We start from the raw sequence: 10804 nt of genomic DNA, 5'->3' as shown, positions 1-10804 counted from the left end.
AATCTTTTTGCAAAAGTCATTTACTCCATCTTTCCTTTGTTCCTCAACCAATGTATTTTTACTTAAGATTAAGGATGGCTTATTCTCCGGGACATCATTCATGATGTAGACATTTGAGAAAGAGAGAAAATGGAATAATTAGCTCTTTTGGTAGTTGCTCCTTAGATTGTAACTTACTATCTGTCTGCCCTTCACTCAGTCTAAGAGACAACGTCCTTCCTGCTCATAATTATTCTACATCTCTACTTGCATCTTCAGCCCAGAGTTCTTCTTGATGTTATGAACACTGTAATCTACGTTGTTCACTCCCTTGGGTTACTGATGTCCACGTTCCTGTGACTATTGCACGTGTGCTGTCCAGCTTGATCTCACCAGGCCCGTTCAGAAGCTAAGTGGGAAATCCTCCTGTCTGTCTCCTGTAGAGTCCATATTTTCTCCTCTGGGTTAAGTCATTCTCTTTTCTTAGCTGCTTGGGACGGTATAGCCTTAGTGCTAGGACGGGGAGTCATAAAAGCATATTCCAGGCTTCTACTGATTCAGATCTCAGCTGGGAAGTTTTTATTGGGCTTGTTCTTTTCCTAATTGCCTAGCATAGACTTACAGTTTTCTCAGCAGGGCTTCTCCTTCGCTTGCTGAGTCTGAACTGGTCAGGAGGTGACTAGTACTTCCTGCAAGACTGTTGGCAGATGTTGTTTCCTATTCCTATGTGTCAGCAATTTTCTGCCTGCTTCTTTGTACTGCCTTTCCCATTGGGTGTACTTTGTGTTGAGCATACGCGAAGCAACTGCTAGCCATTGGGTGTACTTTGAAAGCACATTAGAGTTCATGAAAAAAAATTTTTTTTTCTTGGAATCTATAAGATCAAACTTTGCCTAGCGAATCCTTATGCTGAAAGCATTACCATCATATTGAAATAAGAGTCTACAAAATATATAGAATGTGGATCTTTTCGTTTCCAATTTCATTGCAGAAATGGAACCTTAGCATCTGAAGGGTTAAACACCTGACCAGGCATCTTTTCAAATTATTCCTGGTACCCTGCTGCTTGCTGATCTAGTTCTCTGGCACAAGAGATTGACCATGATGGGACTTATGTATTCTCATCCTCTTAAACACATCCCCCACCCCAAGAAAGGGGATTATCCTGTAATAATTCTCTAGCTCTCACGGTTTCTCCTGGAATGTGGCACAATAATGTGAAAGTTGATGATGTCTTCTTTGAATTTTTTTTTTAAAAGGCTTGATTTTCAACAATTGTCAATTTCTTCCACTATAACTAATTTCAAAGTATGCACAAACTAACAACCTGCCTCCTGAATCCTTAGAAACTTGACAATTTAATGAACAATTAGCTCTTGTGAGCTGTCGGGAACGGGCTTCCTCATTACCTGGGTCCAGTGTCTCTCAGTTACGTCCAGATGAAGGTTTCCAATACCATAAAACCCAGAGTCGAGTTGGTTCCAGCAGCGAGCACTTAAACAGGACTTTCCAGGTTTGTCAATATCACTAAATTATTTTCCAGGCTTTAAAATTTATGCTATTCCTCTGTTTCCTGTATTATTTTCCCATATTCATACAATTGATGAAGACAAAAGCCCAAACCTCTCATAAGCTTTCAGATATTTTGCTCAACCCAAGACTTCTTGTTTCAGAGCCACATGGAATATTCCACTTTAATTAAAATCCCTGTTGTTTCTGGCACGTCATTATGCTCTGTAGCACACCCAGTTTAAATGACTTGGTAAAGACATGATTTAGAAGGTGCTGTTTATCTGGCAGTACATGCTTGATTGCTAATGATGTGGTTCCAAAAGTTGGGGTGATCCTACCTAACCAGGGAGATGTATAATCTGGGAAGTTTCTTCTTTTGATTTAATTCTTGACTTGGTGAGAAAACTAAACATTTACATAACTATTTGTAGAAAGTCCTAAGTCTGTACTTTGCATTTTCTCATAGGTCCATTGAGAATAGCCTATGTCAATGATGCTACTGAAATTTTGGGGGTTGCTATCAAGAGTGGATGCTGGGTCTGTCGGTGTTGTGCAGTAGTGATTTCAAGATCTGTAATCTGAGTGCCCACAGCCTAGTTTCACTTTGTTGCCTTGTGCTAGTTTGCATGTTGCCATGATTCTGGAAACTATGACACTAATATTTCAAATATCAATAGGATCACCTGAGGTATACAAGTTCCAGTGGAACTTACAGGCTAAGACAGACTAGGAGGAAAGGCCTGGCAATCTATTGCCCCAAAGTAGCCCATAATACTCCAACAAAATATAGTCTGACTTGCTTGTTTTGGCATATCAGTAGAGCTAGTCACTGAAGAATGACATTATATTGAGTGAAACCCAGAGCCAATTCGAGTGAGAGAGACCCTTGCTGAGATGGAGTGGCTCAATTGCATCAACGATAAACTCAAGCTTACCAGGACAAGGCACCATTTCATTCATAAGCTGGAGTTGACAGCAGCTATCTATCTATCTATCTATCTATCTATCTATCTATCTATCTATCTATTTATCTATCTATCTATCTACCTACCTACTTACTTACCTACCTAATCTAAGTGTAATTCTTACATGTGAATTTTCTGTCCTGCTGGTGAGACTTGGGGATGGGCATTTTCCTCTCTTTGAGTACATATGATTTTAAACTGATTCAAAATGAGATTGCTATCACCATTAATTGGCATTAACTCTCACAGTCTGAGGTTTTTTGTAATTTCATACCTTTGGACCACATACTTCTAATATTTAAAATGTTTGTATGGAAGTGATATTAAGCAAAACTGAGATAGCCACCCCTCCCTCCACTACACCGAGCTCTGAAGATTCCAGGATTAAGATATAGAGGTTCATACGATGCAGAGAATGTTCTCTAAAATAAGCAAATAAAATAAAGTAGGAGCCTTAGTGGTGTAGCAGGTTACATGTTGGACTGATAACTGCAATGTCAACAGTTCAAAAATACCAACACTGAGAAGGAAGAGGTTTTCCATTCATGTAAAGAGTGAAAATCCATAGGAGCAGTTTTACTCTGTCCTGCAGGGCTGCTATGGGCCAAAATCCACTCAATAGCTATGAGTTTGTTTTGGCTTTTTGTTTGTTTGTGTGAGGAGATGAAAGGTGGTTATATCCCCATTTGGGTTTGTGGATGATTGCCCCTTTCAATACCTCACATTTCCTGGCATGGGTCTTCATCGGGAATAGGGTGAATGTTTAGAGGTAGCACCTACTTCTTGTGCCCTGACAAATATTGCCTGAGTCTCATAGAATATGCTTAGAAACTTTAGATACTCACATGCCAAAATATGGGGACTTGGTATTCATGAACACACACTTCATATTTTAGAAATACGTATCTGTTTCCCAAAGTTTAAAGCCCTGCACTCTTATTGGCCATATGAAAGCACCTTGAGGTTCTTTTGTTACCCAGGGAAAAGACATAACTATTAATTATCTTTCACAATGTTGTGGTTGTTAGGTGCTATTGAGTCGGTTCCAACTCATATCAACCCAATACACAAACAGAACAAAACACTGCTCGGTTCAGCGCCATCCCATTGTTGCTGTGGTCAAGCCCATTCTGCAGCCACTGTGAACCCATCTTGTCAAGGATCTTTTTGTTTCCCCTCTACTTTTGCAAGCACAATGTCCCTCACTGGGGACTGGCCCCTCCTGATGACAGGTCCAAATTACGTGAGATAATCTTGCCATCCTGGCTTCTCAGGAGCATTTTTGCTGTACTTTTTTCAAGACAGATCTGTCTGTTCTCTTAGCAGTCTGTGGTACCTTCAAGATTCTTTGCCAGCACCCTGTTTCAAATACATCAATTCTTCTTCAGTTCCCCTTATTCAATGTCCAACTTTCACATGCATCCGAGACAATGAAACATACCATCCTCGGGAAAATACAATGAAAGGGAATGAAAAGAATGAAGTCTGGAAAAAGTCAGATGCAAACATAAACGGAATATAATGAGAATATATAGCATTCACATGTAGCAGGGGGAAAATCGATCAATTCAAAGGAACGTAAAAGAGGAGAGTAAAAAGGAAATTGAAATAAAATATAATGCACGGAAAATATGAACCAAGCTGAGAGAAATAAATCTTCCCCTATTTTGCAGCAATGATAAAACAAAGAAAGAGGTTTAGCTGGTAGACATATACAAAGCCTGACTGGAGGCTGAGTGGTTGTTTGGTGAATTCAGGAAGGGGAAGGCCGTGTGCAGGCCATGTGCGGGCAGGGAGATCAAGTGGGTGGGCAGAGTCAGGGGATGGGAGAATAATGGGGCCTGAGTGAGGCTTGGCTCCTCCCTTTCACTTCCTGACATAGGCAATTACATAAATTCAAGACATTGGGATTCTGGCATTGTGTAGAACTGGTGCTCCCACATACTTATGAAAGCATATTGGGCAATAAAGGATGAGGGCATTTAAAAAAATTAATCATGAACTTAAAACTTAAATATTTACACATATGGTGTGTGAGCCTCTGTGTGAACATTGCAATGAGTCCTTGTTGTAGAGGTACAGCAAAGTGGACAGATTCTAGATATATTTTGGAAGTAGAACCAAGAAGTTTTGCTGATGAGTGGGCTATGATGGGTGTGGGGTATGAAAGAAAGGGAGCGCATGAGCTGTGCAGTTAGAGGATGGAATTGTCATTACTGAGATAGAGCAGGCTGTGTGTGGAGCAGGTTCCGGAAAGGTGTTCAGGGTTTTAACTTTAGAAATATGATCATTAAATATCTAGATGCAACTGTCAAGTAGACAGGTATATGGGTCACAAGGTCAGAAAAGAGGAGGCAGTTTTTAGAAGGTAAGTAGCAGCAAGCAGAGATGAATGTGTAGTGATAAAAGGTAAGAGAGTCACCAGTTGTAGGAGTATTGATGGACACAAGGAAAGGAGCACATACTGGTCCCATGATCCTCCAAGATAAACCGTTAATTACGTTTATCAAGACATCTACCCAGAAGTACAGCCAGAATGCCCCTTAGAGGCAGAGATGGCGAGATTTGCCTCATGTGCTTTGGACACATTGTCAGGAGAGACCAGTCCCTAGAGAAGAATATCATGCTGGGTAAAATAGTGGGGTCGTGAAAAAGAGAACGGCCCTTCACAAGATGGATTGACACAGTGGATGCAACCATGGGCTCAAAAATAAGGACAACTGAGAGGATGTGCGTGACCACGTAGGGTTTCACTTCATTGTACTTAAGGGTTCTGTGAGTCACAGTGGACTTGGTGGCACCTAACAACAATGGCAATAGGAGATCTACATATATTTTTCCCTTTCACTTTTCCTTGCTTTCAATAAGATCGCATTTTCTTCTGCTACACCGGAAATCCATATATTCTAATTGGATTCCTCGCATTTTTCACCTGAGTTTTTCAGACTTACTTAGCTATTGTAGGCATAGTTGTTAAGGGTTTTGTATCTAGATTTTAAAAGAAACCCAATGCTATTTAAAGCTAACAAAAATCCTTTGAAATCCTTTAAAGACTTCTAGGTTCTGTGACATGGAAACTTGACTTCATCTAAGTGCTCCTGATTTTGAAGCAAATTCCAAATTTCTTTTTTGATGTTAAAATAAAATGATCTTGCCTGCTGGCGTCCTAGAGGTATAGTGGCTTTACGTTTTGAGCTGCTAACTTAAAGATCAATGCTTTTCACCTGATAGTGGCTATACCAGAGAACGATGAGGCAGTCTGTTTCTACCAAAAAAGTTACACTCTAAATGACCCTAAACATCATTTCTACTTTGTCCTCAAAGATAATTATAAGTTGGAATGTACTCAATGGTTGTCGGTTTTTTCCTGTCGTTGTTTTTTGTTGAACTGTTTGTTTATTTTGATTTCTTTTTTGTAGGTGCCTTTATGACTTCCTTAGGTGAGGCTCTATAATGGCTTATCTTTCAGACCCGAGTATATTAGACTTCCAAATGCTTATAATATACAGTAAGATCTAGTTACAGCATTTCTTTTCACTTGCCTATTTATTAAAAATGGATGATCTGTACGGTGTCAGAAAGTCCCAAAAGTTCCCTTCTGACCGATACTTCTGAGACATCCTCTCAGGCATTCCATATATGTGTCTGTCACACATCACATGACTCCAATGTTTCTCTATTTTGTTTCCTCAGGACATTTGCAGCAATGGAGAGTGTTTCTCCATCTACCCACATGAATCCCAGAGGGAAGGGTAATCAGAATCGTAAGGAGCAACCTTAAACCAACAGGTTGCAAGGATTCAGTGGATAACTGCCCCAACCCCTTCACTGTCCAATGCTCCATGCTTTTTGGTCACTCAAAGGACTGGACCTCTGTTGGCTAGAGCAGTAGCCAGCTTATTAACACACTTATTACTGGCTTTCACCATTCCTTGTCTCACTTTTCTACCATTGTTACTGCTGCTTCTTTGATAGCAAAGTTGCCTTGGGTCAACTGTCTCATATTAGCACCATGTGTATCATAGTAGAACTTTATTCTATGAAGTTTTCCATGGCTGACATTTCCAAAATAGATCACTAGACCTCTCTTCTGCACTGTTCCATGAGGATTTGAATAACTACATTTTGTGTTAGTAGACCAGCACGGACCATATGTGCCACCCAGGCACTTCTTTGATACTACCCTGAAATAAAATATCTGCCTACTAAGCAACAAAAACAAACTCACTCTTTGTCAGCAACTCATTTCTGATTTATAGTGGCCCTCTATAGAGTCCCAGAGGCTTTGTAAATCTTTACAAGAGCAGGCAGCCTCATCTTTCTCTGGAGGAGCAGTTAGTGGGTTTGAATTGCTGACCTAGTGGCTAGCAGAGCCAACACTTACTGGACAGCCTCACCAGGGCAATAATAAAGTCTGAGTTAAAAAAAAAGCACCCAAAAACCTCTTTATAAGGATATTGGAACTCTGCCAGAAGAGTATATTAAGGGATATGCAAGCTAACTAAAAGGGTGGTGGTTCAAACTCACTAGGAGACGGATAAGTTTGTCTGCCTTTGGGAATCCTATCAGGCAATTTTGTTGTTTGTGATCCTTAAGATTCCCACTGTATAATTTCAGAAGTAGATAAATGGGCCTTTCTTCCTAGACCCTTGTAGTGTGGAAGGTTCCTTGAATCTTGGCCACCATGGGTGACTGCTGGGATTTGACATTCTGGTGGCATAGGGTCTAGCATCACAACAAGCTTCAGTAGCCATCATGGTGTAGCACATGGATTTAGGAAGACATTATGAGGGCTATCAAAATAAATGAACATAATTCTAAAATTCACATCATTGTGCATATTGCACCAAATACTGCAATCTAGTCCATTCTTACCCATAGCAACTCTCTAGGACAGAGTAGAACTGATCTCTGGGATTAGTAAGCCTCAATGTTTACTGGAACAGACAGCCCCATCTTTTTCCCATGGAGCACCTAGTGGGTTTGAACTGTCAACTTGCAGTTAGCAGCCCAATAAAATGAACTAGGCCAATGAATGGAGAACAGATGATTCAAATTGTGAGATTTTTTCCCCCCAGAGAGGTGATGTCTGAATCCTGTTTGCCATCTTTTGACTATGAACAAGCTATCGTTTTGTCTCTTATTGGATACATATGTGGTGAAATATTATTTCACTTCCTTACACATGCCTAACGAGTATTTCCAAGTTTCTGAAAATGTGTCCTTCTTCCTGAGAAAACGAGTTCTTATCCATCTTAAATATTTTCTTACCAATTCAAAGTAAGGCTACCAAAACATCAGAATGAAGCCTGAGAGAAATGCTCCTACACAAACAGGAAAATGCCTATAACTCTTGTTGATTAGAGTTCTTTTTTAGAGGAAATCGCAGAATACATGTTAGCCTGCAGAATATCTTCAGTCTTTTAAATGACTATTAATAAAATAAAACAAATAAAACAAAGTGTATAAATTTGCTAAAATACATCTAAGAGGTCCCTTAGTTTACAATTAATTTTTCACTCACCTTATACTTAGGTAAGTTTTATTACTATTACTATTTTATTACTATTATTATCATTATTATTATTATGGCATTATTATTTTGCTTAAGATCATATTTCTTTTCTTCTTTCCAGTAAAAAACACAAAAAGGCTCTGTTACGGCTCTCATTTTGTGCTTGATCAAAAAATTTTACAGCTATAGATGGTGTGCGCATGCAAGCACATACACACGTGGACACACACAAAAGTGTGCCTTCAAATATAAGCCTGGTCAATGAGAAATGTGTTCAACCACGCTTTCTACATATCCAACGATAAACGGAAAAATAATTGAAGTCCAAAACACTAGAGTTTAGGTATATTGTTGCTTTGTTTTGATTTTATTTTTACTGGAGAGATAAAGTTCCCATTTATAAAGTCTTGACACACTTAGTCTGTTTTCCTTCAAGTATGGGTGTGTTTACGGGTTTTCCTGTATCTCTCTGCAGAGCTATTTTACTTCGACCAGAGAAGATTTTCCACCCATTTTAACTTTTACTATGATTTTGTGGGAATAAGATTCTGAACCCCACTATACTTTCATGACTTCTTGCAGTTATACAATTGAACATCACTTGATAAATTTACTATGAGAAACTGCCATGCCTGTCATCTCCATTGTACCCTAAACTCATTTCCTGTTTGGTCCAAACTCTTGAAATCACTTGAGCAAAATAATTCTGAGAATACAACAAACCATGTGTTGACCTCATAGGAGAGCATTAAGTTTGTGCTCTGCCAGGGTTTCATTTTAAGTAACACTAAGATACCACTTGCCAAAAGATTGTCATTTAATACTTCAGTGAAGAAGCAATTCATTTAAAAAAATACTTCCAGATGTTCAAATTCAACTTCGCGCAAAACCCCACATTTAAAAAAAATGAGTGACCTTGACTTACAGCCACTCCATCGAGTTATACACTTCTTAAATGCTGAAAGAAAGCTGCATATTTATTTTTCCTTACTGTCTTCTTAAGTCAGGAAATCCTCCCCTGCACATGGACTGTGAGTTGGTGAAGCAGGCTTGTAGAAACCGCCTGGGGAAACTCATGGCACATCTGCTTCTAGTATGCGAACTCCAGTGAGGATTGCCGTACCTCAGCTCATGAGAACTTGGATTCTCACTGACTCCCATCACCAAAGAAGAGAAAAGGCTAAACTGCTCAGTGACCTTTATCATACCATAAAGTTCTCCAGGGACATATGTTTCGGGGGACATATACTGTAGCCAGATTTGTATACCTTGACTTCATTAAGTTGAGATCAGTGTATACATAAATCTTGTTCTTAGTAAAACATGCAGTGGCTGCAAGTGGTGTGTTTATCAATTGTCTACTTGTTCAATGTAAGAAAAGGAAAAGTCATTTTTATGCAGAACTCAATAGCTGCATATACTTTATTTACTCTGAATAAGGTATGAAACTTCCTTATAGTTTAATAAATTAAAATAATACAACATACTAAATCAAATATTTATTTAACCTAATGTTTCCCAGTTGCTTTAAAATATTTTAACATTAGATATAGACTTCCTAGAAAAAAAAGTGCGTTAATTTTTTTAAAAGAAAGCTTAATCATGATCTTACTCTGTAGAAGTCACCTTTCAATAGATTACCTATAATTTTCATAAATAGCATTCTAATGTTGTTGCTTTTAGTCCCCATTGAGTCAGTCAGACCCTAAGTAGCCCAGAATAGAACACTGCCCGGTCTGGTGCCCTCCTCACAATGGTTGTGATGTTTGAGCTTGTTGTCGCAGCCACTGGGTCGATCCATCTTGTTGAGGGTCTTTCTACGATGTCCTTCTCCAAAAATTAATCTCTCCTGATAACATGTCCAAAATATATGAGATAAAGGCTCCACACCTTCCCTCGCAAGGAGCATTTTAGCAGGACTTGTTGAAGACAGATCTGTTTGTCCTCATGGCAGTCCTGGTACATGTAATATTCTTCACCAGCACCGTTATCCAGATGCCTCAATTCGCTATCAGCTTGTCTTATTCATTGTCCAGTTTTCACCTACTTAGGAGGGAATTCAAAGACCATGGTTTGGGTCAAGCACACCTAAGTACTCAAAGTGACATTTTAACACAAATGCAGTCTGGGCAGATTTTGAGATCTGTCTGGAGGTATGTCTGTTTTCCTTCTTAAGAAACTAATTGTCCACTCGTCAACCACACCTCTTATCAGGTTCTCATAGTGCTAAGCCATCATACCTCTATCTTAATTGCCCAGCACAAGTACCCAAGCCATGCAATTTACTTCCTTTTTTTAAAAAATCACTTTATTTGGGGCTCATACAATTCTTATCATAATCCATCCATCATCCATTTTGTCAAGTACATTTGTACATTTGTTGCCATCATCATTTTAAACCATTTTCTTTCTGCTTGACCCCTTAGTATCAGCTTCTCATTTTTTCCCTTCCCTTGCTCACCCTCACTCCCTCATGAACCCTTAATAATTTATAAATTATTATTATTTTTTCATGTCTTACACTGACCAATGTTTTCCTTCACCCACTTTTCTATGGTCCGTCCCCCTGGGAGGGCATTATATGTAGATCATTGTGATCTGCTCCCCTTTCTCCCCCCCACCTTCACCTTATCCTCCTGGTATGACTACTCTCACTATTGGTCCTGCGGGGTTTATCTGTCCTGTATTCCCTGTGTTTCCAGCTCTTACCTGTTCCAGTGTACATGCTCTGGTCTGGCCAGATTTATAAGATAGAATTGGGGTCACAATAGTGTGGGGGGGGAGTATTAAAGAACTAGAGCAGAGTTGTATGTTTCAACAGTGCTACTGCACC

The sequence above is a fragment of the Echinops telfairi genome, unplaced genomic scaffold (genome assembly GCF_000313985.2).
Source record: "Echinops telfairi isolate 266 unplaced genomic scaffold, ASM31398v2 ScPeMD7_7;HRSCAF=31, whole genome shotgun sequence".
In the NCBI taxonomy this organism is placed as follows: domain Eukaryota; kingdom Metazoa; phylum Chordata; class Mammalia; order Afrosoricida; family Tenrecidae; genus Echinops; species Echinops telfairi.
This window is presented reverse-complemented; position numbering follows the sequence as displayed.